Source organism: Erinaceus europaeus, chromosome 18 (genome assembly GCF_950295315.1).
Source record: "Erinaceus europaeus chromosome 18, mEriEur2.1, whole genome shotgun sequence".
NCBI lineage: Eukaryota > Metazoa > Chordata > Mammalia > Eulipotyphla > Erinaceidae > Erinaceus > Erinaceus europaeus.
Genome location: NC_080179.1, coordinates 36,604,112 through 36,627,907, shown reverse-complemented (window position 1 = coordinate 36,627,907; position 23,796 = coordinate 36,604,112).

Genomic DNA, 23,796 nt, shown 5'->3' with positions numbered 1-23,796 from the left:
TCTCTTTACCTCTTTCTCATTCTCTTTCTTGTTTCTGTCAAAAGGAAAACATTAATTACACGATCTGTCTTAATGTATTTTGGTCAATGACCTTTTAAATCACACATATTTTTTGAAGTTGAAAATAAAATGTGGTTCTTATTTGATTTGGTTTCCTTTGATGTAGAGAAAATTATTTGTAGTTTAGATGCTGCATTCATAGATGTTAGGAACAGAGTGTAGAGATATGATGTGTCTGTACTTTGTCTTCAATTACTGCGGTTAATAATGAATGCAGGTAGGCTCTTCTAAGGCTCAAATGCACATTAATCTGAACATTGCTGAGGAGATAATCATCTGCTGGTGGATGAGGCTGCAAGGGGTTAAACCTTTCCAATTCCAATTATGTTTGTGAGACCTCTTTCCCTCACACTCCCTTCCTCCCAATCTCACTGCTGAATTGGAAAATTGCTATTATTTGTTGTAACAGGTTATCATAACAGCCACAGCATTGCCTATGCTTGGCAAAACAAACAAACAAAAAATCCAAAAATGATGTGCTTAAAAAGTTTTAGGAGCAACCCATACCCTATTTCATATGGCTGAAATATTTTAGTACTTACTTTCTGATACTGGGATTTAGTTTTGGTTTTTAGCTTTATGATTTCATTTGATTTTACAGATAAGTTAGATTCCTCTGCACTAAAAATATTTATTCTTTAATACTGATGGTCAAATGCCCCACATATCTTGATTTTCTTCTAAGTATTAGAAAGTAATGGTTTTTAAAAAAAATTTTTGTATTTATTTATTATTGAATAGAGGCAGAGAGAAACTGAGAGGGGAGAGGGAGGTAGACCAGGAAAGAGACAGGGACACACCTGCAACCCTGCTTCACTACTTGTGAAGCTTTCCCCCTGCAGGTGGGGACCAGGGGCTTGAACCTGTGTCCTTGCACACTGTAATGTGAGCACTTAACCAGGTGTGTCACCACCTGTCCTAAAACTAATTATTTTCGCAAAGGGTTAGAAGTTCAACATATATATGTTAACTAGGAAGTATAAGGTCATATGTATATCATTAAAACTGTTATTGAAGTAACATTGCAATATATGTGTCTTCATTAGCACTTTTTTTGAAACTAAATTCAGTAAACACTATGAAATGTATTGGGGAAAAATAACATTACCCTGAGATATTATTTCAGTGAAAAGCATCAGAATTAAGCAGCCAAAAAAGCTCATATGATTGCTCTCACATCTCTCCCTTCAACTGAAATAGAAACATGAATGAGAACACTGAGTCCTAAGAAGCTCTTCCTTTTTATTCTTAAATATTTTATATGTTTGTTTATTTAATGGATAGAAACAGAGAGAAACCGATAAAGTGCAGGTAGGCACCCACTGTGCTGCTTCATCATTTGTAAAGTTTTCCTCCTGTTGGTGGGGGCTGGGGGCTTGAGCCTTCGTCCTTTCACATGGTAACATGTGCTGCCTACCAGACTCTCCACTGCCTAGCCTCTAAGAAGCTCTTCCTAACTTTATGACTAATAGAACAAAATAACTATAGGTATCCATTAAAAATTGTAGCTAGACAGGAAAATGAGTGTCAGAATAAAGCTGCATACTTCCCTTCTGGTTTAATCTATGCTTTCTTTCCTTGCCATTTGCTTTGTAAATGTGACTGTGCTTGATATCACTCTACCTCTAAGACTCCAATGTACTTATGATTTTCTACTCCCTGTGACTTCAGCACTTCCCGGGAAAATTTTGCCTTTTTCCCTATGAAAAACACATACCAATGCCAGGGGAGAATTGTTAAACTGATACACACACACACACACACACTCTATCTCTCTCAAAACACCAGCATTAAAAATATTTAAGATAAAAATTGATCTACACAACTTAATATACAAAAATCTACAGCTATGATGATGCATAGTTAAAACAAGTAAGAAAAAAAAAATTCCCTTGTTGCTGTTATTGGAGATGAATTCATCACAGCTCCTTACTCTAAACTGAATAATGTGTGGTCAAGACTGAAGCATTTACATTGATTTTCCAATAGAAAGTCCTTCAGAGTGAATAACTATAGTTGGTGAAGGAGTAGTCTTCTTTGCAAAAGAATACCAGCTAATGACTTTAGAAGAATTGAGGTGAAACTGTGTTTGCAACAAGAGAAATCATGTACTAATAGCCTAAAATCTGGGCTGCATGAGGCTGTGGGTGTGGACACACATGTACGGCTAGCTCTTCTTTTCCTCATAGTTTGTTGTAGAGCCAGATGTTGTAGTGCACGGGCCACAGAGAAGAGAGAGAGAGGGTCCAGAGCGAAGAGGAAACACAAATCTTTATTTGCACTGGCACCTCAGAGTTGGGTGTTAGAGAAGCAGGTTGGGCCACATGGAGGTAGAGAAAATGGCCGCCTCACGCAGTAAACCTTCCTGCGTCTGAACACCAGAGTGGAGCGCCGGCAAGAGAGCGAGGTGCGGAAAACGAAGGGTTTTTATAGGAGTAGCTTTCGCGAGAATGGGAAGGGGGAGGAGTAACCATAGCACTCCAGGATAGGATGATAACTCTCGTGAGAATGGGAGGGGGGAGGAGTAACCAGAGCACTCCAGATATTGTGGGGATATAGACAATGTCCTGAGGGCACAACATGGCTGAACAGGCACCCCGAGAATGTCCCAACTCTCCAGGGAACTAGCAGTAGCCTGAGGGGGCAACATGGCAGATGTGACTGCATTGGCACAATTTCCCAACATCTCCCCCTTTCCTTTTATCTAATGCCCAGGGCAACAGTGTGTAAAGTCTATGAAATACTCAGGGTCAGTCTATGAAAAACCAGCAACGTGAAGGGAAGGAAGCTGCTGAAAATTGTCTAAAGTGTCCAAAGGGTATACCAGCAAGTCCGATAGAAGTCTCAGTTCAAAGTAGGAGACTAGGGGGAGAAATGGCAGGGGATGAAATGCTGCATGAGGAAGGTCAGCCTCTGGAATTCTGCTTTTCTGTAGATTGTGAGCTGGAACCGCCAAAACGTGACAGGTCAAAGCAAAAGCAGGAAAGGCAGACAGGCAGTAAAAAGGTTCTGTCCTTGGAGTCTGCGAATCAGATTCTTCAGATCACATTAGGTGACATCTAGGGTTTCGGGGGGTGTGCCACTGTAGTTGTGCCATCTAGTGGGTGATGTCAGGGTGTGCAGGGGTCCAGATGTTTTTTTTTTTTTTTCTGGGATTCCTGTGGAAGAAACATAAACAATCTGCTTCTCGTGGTTAGCAGGGCATCTGATTTGAATGCTTTATAGAAAAAGAGGTTTGGTGCCTTGACCAACTGAGTATTGGGGGATGTATCTTTCCTATTCATTTATGATTATATTTTATATTATTTGTCATGGTAGTCAGCCATTTATCTGGAAGGTTCTGGGTGATTCATGGGGAAAAAGACCTTATCTTTTAACAAAGACTCTAAGGTGTAGGGAAGCGGGAACTATCTTATCCCTTTTTTTTTTTGTATCTTGCCTTTTGTTGCCCTAGTTGTTCTTGTTGTAATTATATTGTTGTTATTGCTGATACTGTGGTTGTTGGATAGAACAGAGAGAAATTGAGAGAGGAGGGAAAGACAGAGGGAGAGAAAGATACCTGTAGACCTGCTTCACCGCCTGTGAAGTGATTCCCCTGCAGGTGAGGAGCCGGGGGCTCAAACTGGGATCCTCAAGCCAGTTCTTGCACTTAGCGCCACCTGCGCTAAACCCACTGCGCCACCGCCCGATTCCCAGGAACTATCTTTTAACATAAACTCTATGGCCATGCCAATAGCAACCTTGAGGGCACATGTGGCTCCCCACATGTCCCCCTGTCTTATATCACGTTTTGATGTTTGGCGGACTTTGTTTTGTGCCAGGGTGGACTGTGCCTGTCTTAGGTTGGGCATCAGCCTTCCGTCTTACCCGTCATTGGAACACCTGGTCATTTTTGCCCAGTAGTACCAGATGCCCTGTCTTAGGTTGACTGGATTGCGCTAGTTTCCTCTTACCCGTCATTGGCTAGCCAGCCCTCTACATGGTGGACGTTCTGATGGAGGGGGGCAAATCCTCCACAGCAACTCAATATTCTGCCATGTCCAGCCTGTGATAGCGAGTTTGTATAGGTTGCATCTTTATGGCATCAATCTGTTGCTGCAAAAGGCCATGAGCTTGTTAAGAATTATAGGACTGTGGTCCGGGAGGTGGTGCAGTGACTAAAGCCTTGGACTATTAAGCATGAGGTCCTGAGTTCGATCCCTGGCAGCACATGTACCAGAGTGAGTCCGGTTCTTTCTCTCTTTCTCATTAATAAATAAATTTAAAATGTTGAAAAAAAAGAATTATAGGACCTATTGTGAGCAGAAGAAGTAAAACAAGCTAGGGTCCCACAACTAAGGGTATACAGGTAAAGAAGGGGGAATGTATCCATTGATATGAAGAGGTAGGATCATATCTCAAGTCTAAGGGAAGCAGTCAGTGGATGTGATGTCCAGGGGAACAGCCATTTGTCTTTGGGGGTAGTAAAGGATGTCCATGGCATGGGTGATGTTATAAAGGGAAACATCTTTAAATTGTTGGCTGACAAAGGCAGGCCTATGGTGGCAAGACAAGATACACCAGTTAAGTTTACAAGAATATGTGAATGTTGCTAATTCACATAGGTTGGATATGGAGGAACTTCTTACAGTTTAATAATACCTTACCATATGAACAGATGATTCCTCATATGAAGGCTTGATAGCTGTAATCACTTACTTGTGAAAAACAATAAAACTTGTAACAAGTTAGAGGTTTACTATAATTGACTTTGGACTATAAGCAGACTCAGGTTACTTAGAGAGTTAATGCATGTTAGTAACAATGGTTTTAACATTTAGAGTATTTCTGAGCAGATGGGTCATACAAAAATTTTTGGTCATTCAGCACACTCACTCACAAAACACAACTGGCCATTCATAACATAAGACATTCAGGGAAGGGGTAGGAGAGAGGGCTCTGTGAGCCAACTTTTGTACGTTCTGCCATGTCATATTATGGATCCTGTGATGTATCCTGCATCTAGTCCTCTTGTGTTTCTTGTTCTTCGGGGATAACAGTGCCATCATGAGGGTATTGTCGGACATGGCAGGCAGGAACCCAGACAGGTTTAGAGTAATTATGAGGGAAAATACATGCAAAACCTCTTCCCATGGTCAATAGAGGGTCAGGCCCTTTCCAAATTTTATCAAGTGGGTCTTTCCATTTGACCTTAATAGATGGGAGAGTAGATGGTGTTTGCCAGTGAAGAATAATAGGAGGTAAGTCCGAGTTATTGTAAATATTAAAGAGATTTAACGTAGTTAAGGCTTTTGCTAGCTGGATATTGGGGGGATACATTCCTCCTTTATCTTTATTCAATTGAGCCTTAAGAGTTTGATGGGCCCTCTCGACAATGCCTTGTCCCTGTGGATTATAGGGAATGCCTGTGGTATGAGTAATGTTCCAGAGGGAACAAAAATCTTTAAATTGTTTGCTGGTAAACGCTGGTCCACGGTTGGTTTTCATTTGAAGAGGTAAGCCCATCACAGCAAAACAGGAGAGCATGTGGCTTATAAGCTTTTTAGAGCTTTCTCCTGTCTGAGCTGTTGCCCACATAAATTTAGAAAAGGTATCAATTGAGACAAACACATATTTTTGTTTGCCAAAGTTTGGTATGTGGGTGACATCAATTTGCCAAATAGCATTAGCTTTTAAGCCACGGGGGTTAACACCAAGAGTCTGAATAGCAGGTGTTTTTATGAGACTTGCACAGGAAGAGCATGTAGCTAGGATATGTTTTAATTGTGGTAACAGAACATCAGGAAATCGAGCTCGAAGGCCTTTAAGATTAACATGGGTTAGAGAATGGAAATCAGCAGGATCAGAGACAGAGACTAGGAGAGCTCCTGTGGAGGCAAGGCGGTCAGCTGCAGCATTCCCTTTGGACAGGGAACCAGGAAGAGGGCTGTGGGAACGAAGGTGCTGAATATATAGTGGTTGGGTTCGAGAAGAGAGCATTTGAATCAAGAGAGGGGAAAGTGGGTTGTCATCAATTTTCACATAAGAACGAGCAAGCCATGGAAGTAAGTTAACAGTATACACACTGTCAGAAAAAAGGTTGAAGGATTCTGGTACAGCTTTTAATGCAAGGAAAACAGCATAAAGTTCTGTGTACTGAGGGGAATTCTCAGGAAGCTCAGTAAAGAGAGGTTTAGGAGATTGTTTGTCTGGGTAATATATAAGGGCAGCAGCTCCCTTTTTTCCACCATCAGTGAAGACTGTAGGAGCAGAAGGAATGGGATCTCGAGAGAAAAGTTTAGGTGCTAGTAGAGGCAGAAGAGGTAAAGAAGCTATCAATTTATTGGAAGGAAAATGGCTATCTATTTGTCCTGGAAACCCCAGGAAGCTTATGGCAAAGTGGGAATGATGGCTTATAAGCCACTCTGTATCTGTGAGAGAAAAGGGCAGAATAATTAAATCCAGTTCTTTCCCTAAGACCTGCACAGATCTATTTCCCCCTTGGCGAACCATGAATGCTAACACGTCTATCTCAGTGAGGAGTCTTGGAGTTCCTCCTACTGGCGTGTGAAGCCACTCAAGAACCCCATGGTCTTGCCACAATGCCCCTACTACTGTGGGGGTGGAGTTGAAGATTAGAAGGTTTACCGGAGAGGAGGGAGAGAATCGAACAAGGTGCATGTCCTGGAGGGCCTTGTTAACCCTTTCCAGTGCTGAGGAGGCCTCGGGAGTTAACTTAAGTTTTGAGGAGGGCTGTTTGTTTCCTTTTAACAGGTCAAACAGTGGTTGGAGGCAGCTTGTAGGCAGATAGAGATACTGCCTAAGCCAATTTAAATTTCCTAGAAAACTTTGTAAAGAAGCAAGAGTAAGGTTAGAAGGGAAGGTAACATTAGGTTTTAAGGGACGAATTTGCGTTAGAGAAATCTCTGAACCTAGGAAGGATATTGGAGGGATTAGCTGTATCTTCTCAGGGGCTACATTAAGGCCGCTTTTCTTTAATGCAGGAATGAGAAAATCACGTAAGGCATAGAGATCTGTATCTGATTTTCCCCATATTAAAATATCATCTGTATAATGAAAAATATTAAGGCCCTTATGAATATATGGGACAAGGGCAGATTTAACAGCCTCCTGACAAATAGTAGGACTATTGGCCATACCCTTGGGCAGCACCACCCATTCAAATCTGTCAGCAGGGCTGGCGTTATTATTAGAAGGAACAGAGAAGGCAAAACGTTTACAATCTTGTGGATGCAAGGGAATAGAGAAAAAACAATCTTGTATATCAATAGCTATGATTGGAATTCCCGTGGGAATTGCAGAAGCAAGAGGCAAACCCCTTTGGGGGGAGCCCCAGACCTGCATGGTTTTATTTACTGCATGGAGATCTTGAAGGAGGCGCCATTTTCCCGAGCGCTTTTTAATCACAAAGACAGGAGTATTCCATGGGCTTCGAGAATGGCAAATGTGTCCTAAGGACAACTGATCTCGGACGAGCTCTTTTAAAATTTTTAGCTTATCCCTAGGTAAAGGCCACTGTTCCACCCAGACAGGCTCATTAGAAAGCCAGCTTAAACGGGGTGTTTGGCTACGAACAGTGGCATTTAGTATTGGGGGTGCTGATTAGACCTGGTCTCGCGGGAACGGGTGTCACACTCTGCAGAGGCATCTGTGGATATCCTAACATCAAGACATTGTAGAAGATCCCTGCCCAATAGGTTGGTGCTAATATTAGCTACCAAAGGGTGGAAGTGTCTGGTAGAACCTTCCGGGTCTTCCCACATGAGTGAGTCTCGTGTGCGAGATGATTGGGTCACCCCTCCTACTCCATGTATACTGGGTCCAGGGATGAGTTCCCAATCTTGGGGAACCTCTTGCCTTAAAATCGTCTTTGCTGCCCCCGTGTCAATCAAAAATTTAAAAGGAATATTGCCAATCTTTACTGTCATAGAAGGGTTACCTTGTTCTAGAACAGGAGTGGTCCACAAAATCTCAGGCCCCGAATTTGTACCATTCAGGGGCGAACCATCTTTATGAAATTGGGACCAACAATCTCTCTTCCAATGAAACCCCTTACGACATCTTGGACAAACAGTACGTGGCCTCTGGCTCCCTGACTGAAAGCGGGGTTGCTCTGACTGGAGGCGTGGTCACAGCTTATCAGGACATTGGTTACGCCAATGTCCTTGGTGACCGCACTGAAAGCAGGCCCCATTGTGATTACGTGGGGTAACTGCATAAACCTGTGTCATAGCAGATGCCCCATAATTGCCTCATGTAAGTTCCTGTGTCGCTAAAATCCAATTATCTGGGTGTAGGTGTTTAAGATTAATGCATGCCTGACAGAATTGTGGCATCATGCCTTCCCAGACAATAGAGCGCAGGAGTAATGAGCAGATGTCAGGATTATAAACCTTTCTCTCTAAGCTTGTCTTCACCCTTGAGATGAAGCTGGCTAATGATTCATCAGTGCCTTGGAAAATAGAGTTAATGGGAACTGACGAATCTACATTGGGTGGGGTCACCCTTTCCCATGCTTGTGTTGTGCAGATGCGTACCTGTTCAAAATAACTGGTTGGAAACCTGGCTTCTGCCTGCTGAGCTCCAGATTCATAAGCTCCTTCTCCAAACAAAGCATCAGAATCCCATTCTACCTGTTTGTTACTATTTTCCTGCGACTGTCTAGAGCACTCATTGCGGAAGTATGCCTTCCACTGTAGGTAGAGGGGGTCTGGGAGTGCAGCACGAGCCAGATCTTTCCAATCTTGGGGCATGTTAAGATGGTGGTAAAAACTCCTTAAAATGGACTTGGTCCATGGAGCGTGCATTCCGTCATTCCTGACTGCTTGTCTAAGTGTTTCGAGGTCTTTAGCGGAGTATGGCTGCCACGGCTGAGGGTTTTGTTTAGACAGGGCCATGTTTACCGGGAAGGTGTGGATTTGGTTCGATGACACTGGGGAGAGATCTACAGAAGTGGAAGGTGCCGTGGAAACTGCTGTAGTGGCCGCAGGGGAAACTGAACACGTATCTACGGGGATGGGGCTCTTGGGGTGGACTGCAAATGGTTTAAGGTCCTTAAATACTGAAAAAATATCCTTTAACTCTCGTATCTCAGCCACAAGGTCTCTTAATGATGACGTATCAGCAGGGGGTGGGGTAAGAGAAGCAGAAGGAACTGAACACGTGTCTGCAGGTGAAGGGGTCATGGAAGCCGCAGAAGGGACTGAGCACATGTCTGCAGGGACAGAAGTTTGGGTGCTGACTGCAAATTGCTTAGGGCATTTAGGTTGTAAGCACATATCTCTTAACTCTTGTATCACAGGAGAAGCTGAACCCTGGGCAGCAGGGGGCAGGGTCGGAGGAGGAGCTTCTGAATACATGTACGTGTCTGTGGGAACGGTCTATCTGCTGATCGCTGAGGGCGTCTTAAGCACATGTGCTTTAACTCTCGTATCTCAGCCTCAAGGTCACTTATCCTCATGGTAGACCATGTTGTACATATCTTGTAAGTGGCCACCACAGTTATAAAAATCCAAGGGATAGCGAAAAGTAAACCATCTGTGACAGAGTGAATCTGTCCCAGGGAAGAAGGAGATAATAACTGGGACACCTCCTCATAAAACGAAAAAATTCCCATGATGGAGGGAGACGCGGGGCCACAGAGGCGGGCGGATGCCACTTACCTGTGTCTGGGCGGCTTTTCTGGACCTCAGGCTGGGCGTGAGTGTGGGACACGTTGGGCGCCAGATGTTGTAGAGCCAGATGTTGTAGTGCGCGGGCCGCAGAGAAGAGAGAGAGAGGGTCCGGAGCGAAGAGGAAACACAAATCTTTATTCGCGCTGGCACCTCAGAGTTGGGTGTTAGAGAAGCAGGTTGGGCCATGTGGAGGTAGAGAAATGGCCACCTCACTCAGTAACCTTTCCTGCGTCTGAACACCAGAGTGGAGCGCCGGCAATAGAGAGCGAGGTGCGGAAAACGAAGGGTTTTTATAGGAGTAGATTTCGCGAGAATGGGAAGGGGGAGGAATAACCATAGCACTCCAGGATAGGATGATAACTCTCGTGAGAATGGGAGGGGGGAGGAGTAACCAGAGCACTCCAGATATCGTGAGGATATAGACAATGTCCTGAGGGCACAACATGGCTGAACAGGCACTCCGAGAATGTCCCAGCTCTCCAGGGAACTAGCAGTAGCCTGAGGGGACAACATGGCAGATGTGACTGCATTGGCACAATTTCCCAGCAATAGTTGGAACTTATAACAGTTTAAAAGGTGAAATTGCTATTATGCCCACAAGTAGAAAAAAAAAACTATAATGATTTGGGTTAAAGAGACTTTTAAAAACAGGTGTTTTGGGAGTCACGTGGTAGCACAGTGGGTTAAGTGCACGTGATGCAAAGCACAAAGACTGGTGTAAGGATCCTGGTTCGAGTCCCAGGCTCCCCGCCTGCAGGGGAGTCACTTCACAGGTGTTGAAGTAGGTCTGCAGGTGTCTTTCTCTCCCCCCTCTGTCTTCCCCTCCTCTCTCCATTTCTCTCTGTCCTATCCAACAATGACATCAATAACCACAACAATAATAGCTACAACAATGAAACAAGGGCAACAAAAGGAAATAAATATTAAAAAATAAAATAAAATACAGGTGTTTCATTTTTAATTATTTAATACTGATTTACAAAATCATGGAATAACAAGGGTATAATTCCTTACCGTTCCCAACACCAGACTTCTGGGTCCCCATTCCCTCCACTATAAGCTACAGCAGTTCTTCTAAGCTTACAGATATGAGCTATTATGTTTATAACTGTCTATCTTTATATATTTACTCATTTTTCTATGGTCCTGCCTTCTCTTCCTTTCCAAGTCACACCTACACCTATTACTACATCCAAACGTCCTTCCTTTTTCCCTCCTCTCTCTTTGGGTCCTGATGGAGTTGGAGTTCAGAGTCCTCTGCTCATCTTCCCCCTATTATTCCTCCCCCTCTGAGGGTCTGGACACTTGTAGTTACATTCATATCTTGGTTATTGTAGAGAATGGTTCTGTACACATGAAAGTGAAAGATGACTCTTTGGCACAATTCTTTCATCTTCCCAATATGTTGCTAAGTGGATTTGCAAGTCCTGGGTTTATTTTTTTAAGATTTCCCCATACTGTTTCCTTGGTAGGTGCACTGACTTACACCCCCACCACAGTCACATGTGCTCATTTTCCTCCACATATTACTTAGTTTCTGTTACCTCTTAGACTTTATCATGAAAAATAACTGACAAAGGCTGGGGGATAGCCTTACGATTCTGCAAAAGACTTTGATGCTTGAGGCTCAAAGACCCCAGGTTCAATCCCCATGCCACCGTAAGTCAGAGCTGAGCGGGGCTTTGGTCTATTCTCACCCTCTCTCTACATGTTTCTCACTAAAAATAAATAAATAATTTTTTTAAAAAGAAAGACAATTTGAATTTATTCCATGCCCTTCCTAATTTGAGCAGTCACCAGAGACAGCTGACCGTCTCTGTAAGTCCCTGTGTGTGTGCTCTACCTGTGAGCTTTGTCTTGATTCTTTCTGCGACTTTTACTTTTTCTCAGACTTGGACCTTTTTCAAAAGACCATTTTGTTGAGGAAATGTTGATTTACAGGACTGTTGGTTAACACAGGGGTATGAGTCCATATTTCCCCAAGACAAAGTGAAAGTTGAACTGGGTTTTGTGTATCGCACCAAAGAGAGGAACTGAGGGAAGAGGAGCAATTGTCCTCCTGGTGAGTGCCTCCCTGCTTTTGGGATGTCCTTACTACATCATCTACGTGTCCCTTAGTTCATCTTTTGTTCTATTGTATAAAAGTCTGAAGAAGGATTCACTTGAACCTGTGCCTTTTGTGTTTATTGAGATTTATAGCTTTATTTTAATGTGTATAAGACAAGCTTAGACTAAGTAGACTAAGGGAATATTGTTTTAAGAGAAACTCAGATAGCAGCTCTGTAACTAGTGAAATAATCTATTTATAAAGCTGGCTTCCATATATACCTGTTTAGGAAATAACAGAAATGTATGTGAATGGGATTCTCTGGAGTGGAACATACAGAGCTTGAGTTCTTGTCTATTACTATACTATCTATTTAATTCATGGATACATGAGCAATTTAAGCCTATTGTTCTTTCCTAATTGAACATTAGGAAACTTTATAAGAAACAATGATTTTAGCATATGCTACCAATCTTAAGTGGATTCTCTGTAGTGAATGTATAAAAATGGCATAAGATGGGGAGGAACGTCCTGTTTTCCACTGCTCATAAAGGCAGAAGATTGGTTTTTCTTTTAAACACATCATATAATTCCATTTAGGATGCTAAAATCATTAAGATTTAATTTGATCATTTCTTCCAAGCAATGCTTTAAAAAAGTATATTCCTCCACTCTCCAAAAGGAGGCTGGGTCATCCTACTCTGCCACTCAGGACTTTAAGTTGGATTCTGAAATGAGTGCAGCCTAGAATGTTCCCAGCTGTGACCATGGACTGTGAGTTCAGACTGACAGGGACTTAGACGGCACACAGGCTCCTGTGCCAAATGTGAGTAGATATAGGCCCTGGGTCAGATTTATGGGCATAACAGTTAACTGAATTTATATATTTTCTTCAAGTTTGGGAGATACTCTCTGCCATAATCTAGCTGTCTAGCCATGTTCTCAACTCTGACACTATCTTCCTAGACAATAAGTTTAGTCCACCTGCATGTCGGCTATCAGGCTCAGGCAAAAATGACTAAAGTTATGGACCCCTTGGAACATATCTAAAATGGACTTCCTAGCTTATGTGCACCCTAAGATCCCCATTCCCATCTGCTCTATTCCTATTATTTCATTCCTATTTATTAAATATGTTGTCTTGATTTATACTTACCACCTTTAAGACACTAAGCTGCAGATGCTGTCATAATTCTATTCTGACCTCCCTGGGACGGATGACCTCACCAATGTGTCCTTGACCCCCACCTCCCCAGACTTCTGCCCCACTTGGGAAAGACAGAAACAGGCTGGGGGATGAATCCACCTGCCAACATGCATGTCCAGTGGAGAAGAAATTACAGATGCCAGAACTCCCACCTTCTGCACCTCATAAAGAATTTTGGTTCAGCGCACAAGGCGTAAAATGTAAGGAATAACACAAGGATCCAGGTTTGAGCCCCACGCTCCCCACCTGCAGGGGTGTTGCTTTGTGAGCGATGAAACAGGTCTGTAGGTGTCTAAGTTTCTCTCTCTGTCTTCCCCTCCTCTCTCCATTTCTTTCTGTCTTATCCAACAACAATGACATCAATAACAACAATAATAACTACAACAATGATAAAACAAGGGCAACAAAAGGGAAGAAAATAGCCTCCAGGAGCAGTGGATTCCTGGTGCAGGCACCGAGCCCCAGCAATAACCCAGGAGGAAAAAATTTTTTTGGTTCATACTCCCAAAGTGGGAGAAATGTTAGGGGAAGATGACCAGAGGACTCTGGACCCCAATTCCATCAGGACCTTGAGAGAGAAGAGGAAAAAAGGAAGGACATTTAGAAATAGTAAGAAGTGTAGGTCTGACTTAGAAAGGAAGAGAAGGCAGAACCATAGACAAAAAGGGCAAATATATACAAATATATACAGTTATAGAAATAATAGTCAACCCATATCTGTGAGCTTGGGAGAACTGCTGTAGCTTCCAGTGGAGGGAATGGGGACCCAGAACTCTGGTGGTGGAAATAGTGAGGAATTATACCCTTGTTATCCATGATTTTGTAAGTCAATATTAAATCACTAATAAAAAGTTTAATAAAAACATTCTCCACAGCAAATTAAGGCACAAGAATCGAGAATTAGTTTAATTTCTTAATTTACATTTTTGAGTTTTCAATTCTATTAAATTGATCAAAATGGCACCATTTTCAATAAACTGGCAGAAACATTTAAGTGGCATAAAACTCAGAATTCTTGACTACTCTTTTATTGAGCAGTGGTCCTTAAGTGATGACATCCATTGTCAAAGGCATCTTCCAAAAAATACAGTAATTTTTGAAAGAGAAAAGATTGTCTTTTTAAGTAGTATAACCCCTGTGCAATTTTCTCTCTCTTTTTTGACCCTTTTTATTTTCTCAGGGTTTTAAGTAAAGACCTCCAATTGAAAACCTATTATTCTGTAGAGACTGCTTTTCCCCCACCCCCAACTGGAACCTTGCTGTAATCTCTGCCCTGTTATTTTTTGACTTTTTCACTTTGCTTAGGTCTGAGCTGTACTTAAGATATAATCAGAATAGCTGTGTGTGTGTGTGTGTGTATGGAACGTCTGAACAATAGATGTAGTGGATAAGTTATTTAAAATGTGTTAAATACCAACCTAGTTTTGCTTTTTCACAGTCCCAATCCAAAATGTCATTCTTAATATTCTTAACTAGATCCATTTAGGTAAATCTAAAACTGTAAACAGTGAGATTATGTCAGAAGTAATTACTGCTATTTGAGTGTCCATTTCCAGAAGTAGTTACTAGTGAATTGCTATTTCCTATCTATCAGGTTCATGATCTTGTATTAAGAGTGTGAAAGGATCATGAGGACAAAAGGTCAAAGTGTTTCTTAGTGGACCCGTTCAGTCTCATGCCAATAGCTGCATGCAGCTCCTAAGGTAGATTGTAACGGCCCCCCTTTCTGGTCATCTGTGCTGGCTGGAGGAAGCTTACTGAAGAACCATGGGTGTTCTGAAGCTATGCTTCTCAAACTCGGCTTCACAAAGACTTTTCCAGGGCTATATTACTATAAATAGTTTGATATAAGTCAGTTTTGATTTCTTAATATCCCACATGCTCTCTCTCCCCAGATTGAAAAAAAACATACTAAGGGTCTAGTTTACCTCTGCCGAACTCCCGTGTCCCCTTTGCCTATTTCTCCAAAGAAAGACCATCTCTCCATGGAATTTTCCAATGCTTTCTCCCACAAAGACCAACCAGATTGCTTCTATAATCATGGTCTCATAAGCAACCATGCCATTGTTTCATTTAATTAATGCATTTATTTAATTTCTAAAATTTTATTTATTGGATAGAAACAAAGATAAATCAATAGGGAGAGAGGATGTAGTGAGGGAGAGAGGAAGAAACACTTCCAGCACCACTTTACAGTTCTTCAAGTTTCCCGCTTACAGGTTGGTCTGAGGGCTTATTCTTGAGCACTCAACCTGCACATGAGGACCTGGGTCCTTGCGAGTTTTAACATGTATGCTGCTCTCTTCAGTGCACCACCTCACCCCTTGTTATTTATTTTAATGAGAGAGATACAGAGAGAAATATATATATATACATACATATACTTATACATATAAACATACATATATATATATATATAGTATGTAGGTAGATAGATAATAAAGACCAAGATATTGCTTGGCTCTGGTGCTGGGGACTAGAACCTGGAATCTGAGTCTCGGGTGCATGAAGTAGTTTGCATAACCAGTATGCTATCTCCCTAGCCCAAACCACATCATTTATTAAAAGTTGTATTTATAGAGAGGGGGAAATAGCATAATAATTATGCAAAAGATTTTCATGACAGAGGCTCTGAGGTCCCAAGTTCAATCCCTAGTACTACTACAATCCAGAGTTGAGTATTTCTCTGGTATTTCTCCATATCTTTCATTAAAATTTTTTTGTTTTTTGCCTCCAGAGTTATTGCTGTGGCTCATGCCTGCACTCTGAATCCATTGCTCCTGGAGGCAATTTTGTTGCCCTTGTTGTTATTGTTGTTGTTGGATAGGACAGAGAGAAATGGAGAGAGGAGGGGAAGATAGAGGGGAAGAGAAATAAAGATAACACCTGAAGACCTGCTTAACCACGTGTGAAGCAACCCCCCTGCAAGTGGGAAGCCAGGGGCTTGAACCAGGATCCTTATGCCCATCTTTGTGCTTTGCGCTATGTGCATTTTAAACCCCCTGTGCTACCGCCCGGCCACCAGAAATATTTTTAAAAGTATTTATAATAACATTCCACTTCTAGTATACTGTCCATCAACATTTGTAATGTAGTTTTGATAAACTGTTCTCCAATAATAAAAGTGATGATGGGGTAGGGTGGTGGCAGACCTGGAAGCACCCAAGGATCCGGGTTCGACCCTGCTCCCCCACCTGCAGGGATTATGCTTTACAAGTTTTTTTTTTTAAAGATTAAAAAAAAATTTTTCAGGTGTTTATCTTGCTCTCACCTTCTCTATCTCCTCTTCCTTTCTCAGTTTCGCTTTGTCTTATCCAACAAAACAGAAAAGAAAGAAAGGAAAAAAAAAACAAAAAGAAAAAACAAAACAAAACAAGCAAACAAACAAAAACAAAGGCCACCAGAAGCAGTGGAATCATAGTACTGGCACCCAGCCCCAGTGATGATCTTGAAGGTAAAAAAGGAAAAAAAAATTAATAACAAAACCCAGTGGAAATATGTTAACTTTGTCAATCATATGTATCATAATGATTTCCTTATTTTAATTTATATGTTCTGGTCACAGTATTTTTTAAAAAATGTTTATGTGTACATACATTTCTTTCTTTTTTAATCTCTGTATTCTTTTTTATTATTGATTTAAGAATGATAAAAAAGATTATAAGATAACAAGAGTGTATTCCACACAGTTTCTACCACCACAGTTCCCTGTCCCATCCCTTCCATTGAAAGCTTCCCTATTCTTTATTCCTCTGGGAGTATGGACCCAAATTCTTTATGGGGAGCAGAAGGTGGGAGGTCTGGTCTGGCTTCTTTAATTGCTTCTCTACTGAAGATGGGCATTGGCAGGTCAAGTATGGATATATTTCTGCAGAGAATTGTAACAGTACACTCAATAAAGACTTCTAAGCTTCACATATTTTACTTTGGGGTAATGTCCAATTTATCTATATACTGACAGAGACATAGAAATTATACAGATTCCTGAGCTAAATATGAAAATATATATAGACCCTGGGTTAGATTGATAGGTTAAACAGTTAATTGTATTTATATATTTTCTTCAAGTTTGGGAGCTACTCTCTGCCCTAATCCAACTTTCTAACACTATTCTCAACTCTGACACCAGAGAATATTTTTAGTCTACCTGCATGGTAGCTATCAGGCTCAAGTAAAAATTACTAAAGTCATGAGCCCCTTGGAAATATACCTAAAATAGACTTCCTAGCTTATGTGCACCCTAAGATCCCCATTCTCATCTGCTTTATTCCTACTTTTTGGTTTCTACTCATTATTCATTTTTGTCCTGCTTTATATCTTACCGCCTTTCAGCCACCAAGTTGCAGAGCCTACCATGACGCCATCCTGACTTCCCTGGGCAGATGACCTCATCTATGTACCCCAGAACCTCACCTCCCCAGAGCCCTGCCCCACTAGGGAAAGACAGAAACGGGCTGGGGGGGGGATGATCCACCTGCCAACACCCATGTCCAGCAGAGAAGCAACTACAGAAGCCAGAACTCTTCTGCACCCCATATGGTCCTTTCTTCCAAAGTGGGAGAAATGTTAGGGGAAGATGACCAGAGGACTCTGAGCCCAAATTCCATCAGGACCCTGAGAGAGAAGAGGAAACAAGGAAGGACATTTAGAAGTAGTAAGAAGTGTAGGTCTGACTTAGAAAGGAAGAGAAGGCAGGACCATAGCAAAAATGGGCAAATCAATGCAAGTATAGACAGTTATAGAAATAATAATCAACCCATATCTGTGAGCTTGCTATAGTTTCCAATGGAGAGGATGGTTCCCAGAACTCTGATGGTGAGAACGGTGTGGAATTGTACCTCTATTATCTTATAATTTTGTAAATCAATATTAAATCATGCAAAAAAGAAAGCATTATGAAGTCACCAAAAATGGAAAAAAATATATACATCTACTATATAATAAATCAAAAGAATTCCCTATCATGGAATTATCAATGGTCCACTAATCAAGCCTGCATCAAAATATCTGAGATAGCAATCAGTTTTCAGAATATAGAATGATTTTTTTTATCTTTCACCATTGCAGCAAGATATAAGAGCTTTCTCTCTAAATATGGGTTTATCCTGGTTCTTGCTAGCTTCTGGTTTCCTGTTGCTGTTTTTAGTTGTAGAGTGACAATCCTGCTCAATTTCTCAGCCACAGCAATGCTGCTTCAGTGGGTCAAGTGGCAGGCACAGCAGATAAGTCTGAAAGCGGGTTGTTACTGCAGTCAAGTTGGGAGCTAGTCAATGGAACTCTCCCATCTTTCCACTGAAAGCAAAAGTCATTATCAAGCTGCCACTCAATTTTCTATCCCAGTAAGAAAATAATAAATACCAAGTCTACACAAAAGTTAGTATATATACTTATACATACATGGGCACTTCCTTCTATGCACTTGGAAAAATAATTAAAATTCATACTATTATGAAAAAATCTTATAAGATGATTGAATGATCTGAAAACAAAACTCTTTTAAGTGCAATAAAAATAGGAAGTCAAATCCTCCACAGAATGGAATGTCCGGGGAGCCACGTAGTGACACCCTGGTAGAACACACACACTGCAATGACCAAAGACCCAGGTTCAAGCCCCAGGTCCCCACCTGCCCCAGGAATGGTGGTGGGGGGGAGCTTCAAGAGAGCTGAAGCAGGGCTGCAGGTGTCTGTCTCCCTTTCCATCTCAACTTCTCACTGTCTCTATGCAAAATAAATAAGTAAATAAAACATAAAAAAGCATATTTGGGGGCCAGGTGGTGGTGCACCTGGTGAGCACACATGTTACAGTGCACAAGGACCCAGATCCCCACCTACAGGGGAAAAGCTTTGTGAGTGGTGAAGCAGGGCTGCAGGTGTCTCTCTGTCTCTCTCCCTCTCTATTTCCCCCTCCCTTTTCAATTTCTGGCTGTCTCTATCCAATAAATAAAATGAAGATAAAAAATAAATAATAAAATAGTATTTATAAAAAAGAATTGAATACTCATAAATAAATATTTCAGAAAAGAGGGGTTCTGGCTTTTTTTTTTTAACAACATGATGTATATTTTCTGGTTTTGATATAAATACAATTTAAAAATTCAGTTTGGAAATATGACTAAAAAGAGAAACAGCATATCAGAAGCAGCACATCAGAATTTTCTCTGAGGGGGCCAGGCAGTGGTACACCTGGTTAAGTGCTGACAAAACAGTGCGCAAAAACCCAGGTTAAAGCCCCTGGTCCCTACCTGTAGGGGGAGAGCTTCAGGAGTAGTGAATCAGGGCTGCAGGTGTCTCTCTGTCTCTCTCTCCCTCTGCTCACATTTCGCTCTGTCTTTATTCAATAATAAATAAAAATATAAAAAGAAAAATAAATAAACAAAATCTTTAAAAAATAAAGAAAAAAGAAGTTTCCCTGAGAACATTGGCTTGAAGATCTTTAGAGTATGAGGGGGAGATTTTAATAAGTTCCTTTCCCTTACCCATAGACAGAGGTTGAGAAATAAGAACAAAAGAGGAAATACACAGCAGAACTTGACTGGGTTTGGCATATTGCACCAAAGTAGAGGACTCTGGGGGTGGGGGAAGTGTTCAGGTCCTGGAACATGATGGTAGAGGAGGACCTAGGCTGGAGTGAGAGTGTTTTGCAGAAAACTGAGAAATTTTACATATGGAGCAATAACTATTTACTGTTGATTTTACACTACTAATTCCCCAATTAAAAAAAAAGAAAATATTTTCTTTAGTTGTAGCTTAAATGTTTTGTTTTTAGAATATTTTATTTATCTTAATGAGAGAGAGAGAGAGAGAGACACACACAGAGAAAGACCAGAGACCAGAATACTGCTCAGCTCTGGCTTAGAGTAGTGCTGGGGACTGAACCTCGTACCTCAGAGCCTCAGGCATGAAAGTCTGTTTGCATAACTATTATGCTATCTCCCCAACCCAAATGCTTATTATTTTTTTTAAAGAAGATTAAATGTCTAGATGTATCCCATGTGAATTAAAGTCACTTCAGGGAACATGTGTCTAGATTTTTGCAAGTTCTGTCACATTCCCTCAATAGTTGGCTTGACAGCTATAGAGCCCAGAAGATTCTATATCTTACTTCTTGGTATCACAGGACTTTGGGTGGGTTCATTTGCCCTCAGACTCTCAGTTTCCTTTCTGTAACATCAGAAGGTTAGACTAAATTGAAGGTGGGAAGACACTATGGCTTCTATTCTCCCTCCATACTGACTCTTCATAGAAATTAATATTAAAAATATTAATTAAGCTTGTTGAGTTATGTTACTCATAGGAAACAAATACACCAGTATGCCATCTTTCCTCTGCTTTGCTGCCTTCTGCACACAAAAAATTAAATAATAGTAAAAAAATAAAAAGAAGAGCCTGGGTGATAACGTGCCTGGTTGAGTGCACATGTTACAGTGTACAAGAACCTAGGTTCGAGCCCCCAATCCCTACCTGCAGAGGGAAAGCTTTATGAGTGGTGAAGCAGTACTGCGGGTGTCTTTCTGTCTCTCTCTCCTCCTCTACCTTCCTCTCTCTCTCAATTTCTGGCCATTTATATGCAATAAATAAGTAAAGATAATTTAAAAATTTAAAAAAAAGGAAAGAGAGACATGGGGTCTCCTTGGAGTCATGGGGTCTGGAGACTGACGGGCAAACTTGCACCGCCTCCTTGCTCTGTGATTGCTCTCTACTCAGCTTCTGAAGTGTCATTGAAGATATTCACAGGAAAATTGGCAGGGTGCTTCTGGCCTGAGACAGCTGACCCTATGTGGTGGCCCTCAGTCAGCAGAGGTGCAGTCCTTTGCCTGCCTTGAGAAGCAGGCGAGGAGCTGAGTCTTTACTCCCCACTGTTCCCTCCATGGCCCTGTTAGTGGGGCTAGGTGGCCTGGATGGCATCATTTGATTTGTTAGAGAGTGAGTGGTTTACAACCCTCATTTGTGAGTAAATTACTCAGCTGTGTTCTTCTTTATGACTGGCTGAAGAAACTTACTTGATGGTATAATATAATTTATTTCTGTGAATAACTGAGTGACCTTCACATCTCAGTCTGAATCCTGTGACTTATGGGCCTCTTCTCAGTCAGGGAAATGGCCTATGTTTTACCACTGTCCACTGTCCCCACATTCTATTCCTCTAATTGTCTGTATAAATAAGCCTCCCTCCTAAGACGTGATAGAACTCCTATTAACATACTAAATATCAAAAGAATGCTGTTGCTTGGTGTGGAGCAAAGCCTCTTCTTCTAAAGGTCTGCAAACAATGTTTGTCCATCTGTCTCCTTGTTCTAACAGCCCTCTTTGAAATCTGACTCGAACGGCAATAGTCCTATCTCACAGATGGGAAAATTAAGGCTCAAGAAAAACAAGGGCAAGGGGCTCATGTGGTACAAAAGCAGTCTACTGAACACAGAAAAGAACACGGACCAGCAGACGTTTGCCACTAAAAAGCCCACATTGCAGGAAAGGAAGTAGCTAGAGAGGTGTCAAATATTTGGGATATAGAAAGCAAGTACATGTAGGCAAGCAAGACTGGCATTTATCAAGGTTCAAAAGTGACCCAGACATTATTGCAAACATGTGACAAAAATCAGGTTATCTTTTCATGGTGATGGCCATTTGAGGTGGGCATTGCTTTTACACTGCCTGACCTCAAGCTATACTACAAAGCTACAGTAATCAAAAGGCCTTGTACTGGAGCCAAAATAGACACACAGGAATAAAATTGAAGATCCAGACATAAGCCCCCACATCTACAGCCAGCTATCTTTTGACAAGGAGGCTCAGACCATTAAATGACTAAAGGAGAGGCTCTTCGACAGGTGGTGGTGGGAAAATGGGATTGAAACATGCAAGCAGATGAAGTCGAACCATCACTTATCACCATGCACAAAAGTCAACTCCAAGTGGGTCGAGGATGTGGACTTTAGGCCAGAAACTACCGAACACATAGAAGAAAACATTGGCAGGACACTTCTAGACCTATGCTTCAAAAAAAAGCCTTCAAGGATTCAAATACAACAGTGAGGAAAACAAAAGTGAGAGTAAACCAATGGGACTACAACAAAATGATCTTACAGGTAAGATCAGAAAGAGTAGGTTCACTGACCTTAGGGCACAAGGTAGGTACAAATTGTGCAGTGCACTGAACACTGTATTTTCTTACAATCTCCTGCAGGAGCTAGAGGCTTATGGATTTATTCACAGTAGTATGTTGACTATGAAGCCAAAGTCTGGATTTGATGGATTGCACCAAAGTCAAGGACTCTAGGATGGCAGGTGTATTCAGGTCTGTCGACAGAGTTTGGGGCGCCAGTAGGCCAGGCTAGCTTCGCGGCGGTAGACAGAGACTCGAGGATACACGGCTGAGCAGAGAAGCTGTATTTCTTTATTCAGGAGCAACAATTCAAAAACCAGTCTAATCTAATCACCACACCATCACTACACCATGTCGTCCTCCATCTTTCTCCTCCTGCAGCAGCTGCAGGAACTCAGGAAGTACGTAGGATAGGGGGCTGGGAGAAGGGAGAAGCAAAAACTAGCAAGGCCTAAACCAAATCTCCCAGGCGGGGGAGAGTGAGACCAAACCAATGTAACAGAAAAGACCATGTAAATAGACCACAATGTCAAGCAATATAACAGAAGCAGAACTAGATCCCAGAAGCAGAACTAGAAGCATACCAGCACAGGTCCTGGAACATGATGGTGGAGGAGGACCTAGGTGGGGGGTAAGAGTGTTGTGTGGAAAACTGTGAAGTGTCACACATGGACCAACTACTATGTTTAACTGTCAACTGTAAACCATGAATCCCCCAATAATGCTGTAGCCTGAGGTGCATCTTTACAGTCCACATGTGGCAACCAGTTGCTTATTTGGTGCTTCAGGATTATAGTTCAGGGAACCATGACGGGTGTTGGACACAATGTGCCTGAATGGAGGGAGGACCACAGTGCTCACACTGTCAAAGTCAGTAGAGGTTCATGTATGTGAAGACAGTTGTCAGTCAGTGTGCAGGTGTGATAGGTCCAAAGTTTACCAAGCAATGATTAGCCAGTCCTGGGGGATTTTTTTTTTTAAATTTTAGTAGTGATTTAAGAAATTACATGTTCACAGGGGTATAATTCCACACCATTCCCACCTCCAGAATTCTGAATCCCCAATCTCTCCATTGCAAACCACTGCAGTTCTCCCAGGCTTGCAGACGTGGGTTAACTGTCATCTCTACAACTGGCTGGCTACATTTGTACATACTTGCCCCCCTTTTCTTCCAAGTCCTGTCCTCTCTTCCCCTCCAAGCCACACATGACCCCATTACTACATCCAAATGTCCCTTCCTTTTTCCTCCTTTCTCTCCAGGCCCTGATGGAGCTGGAGTTCAGAGCCCTTTTATCCTCTCCCTCCTGTCACTTCTCCCCCACTGGGAGTATGGATCAGAGTTGTTTTCTGGGGTGCAGAAGGTGGGAGTTCTGGCTTCTGTAATTGCTTCTTCAGGAGATCTTTGACTTGCTCCGCTGGGTTTCATCTTCATAGTGGGTTCAACCTGGTGTGACCGAGTTACCAGATGCTCTGTGTGTTTCTGGTAATTCAGCCAGACTCTCACTCTGGACCTAAAGGGGGTAACAGGAAACAGGCAACTACCAGGAAACTGAAAATCTATCAGGCTCTGTTTTGTTCCCACCCAGACTCAAAATGGACACCAAGGTTGTTTTATTGCTATTATTATGATTATTTTAAAATTTATTTTTAAATTATCTTTACTAGATAGAGACAGTCTGAAATTGAAAGGGAAGGGAGAGATA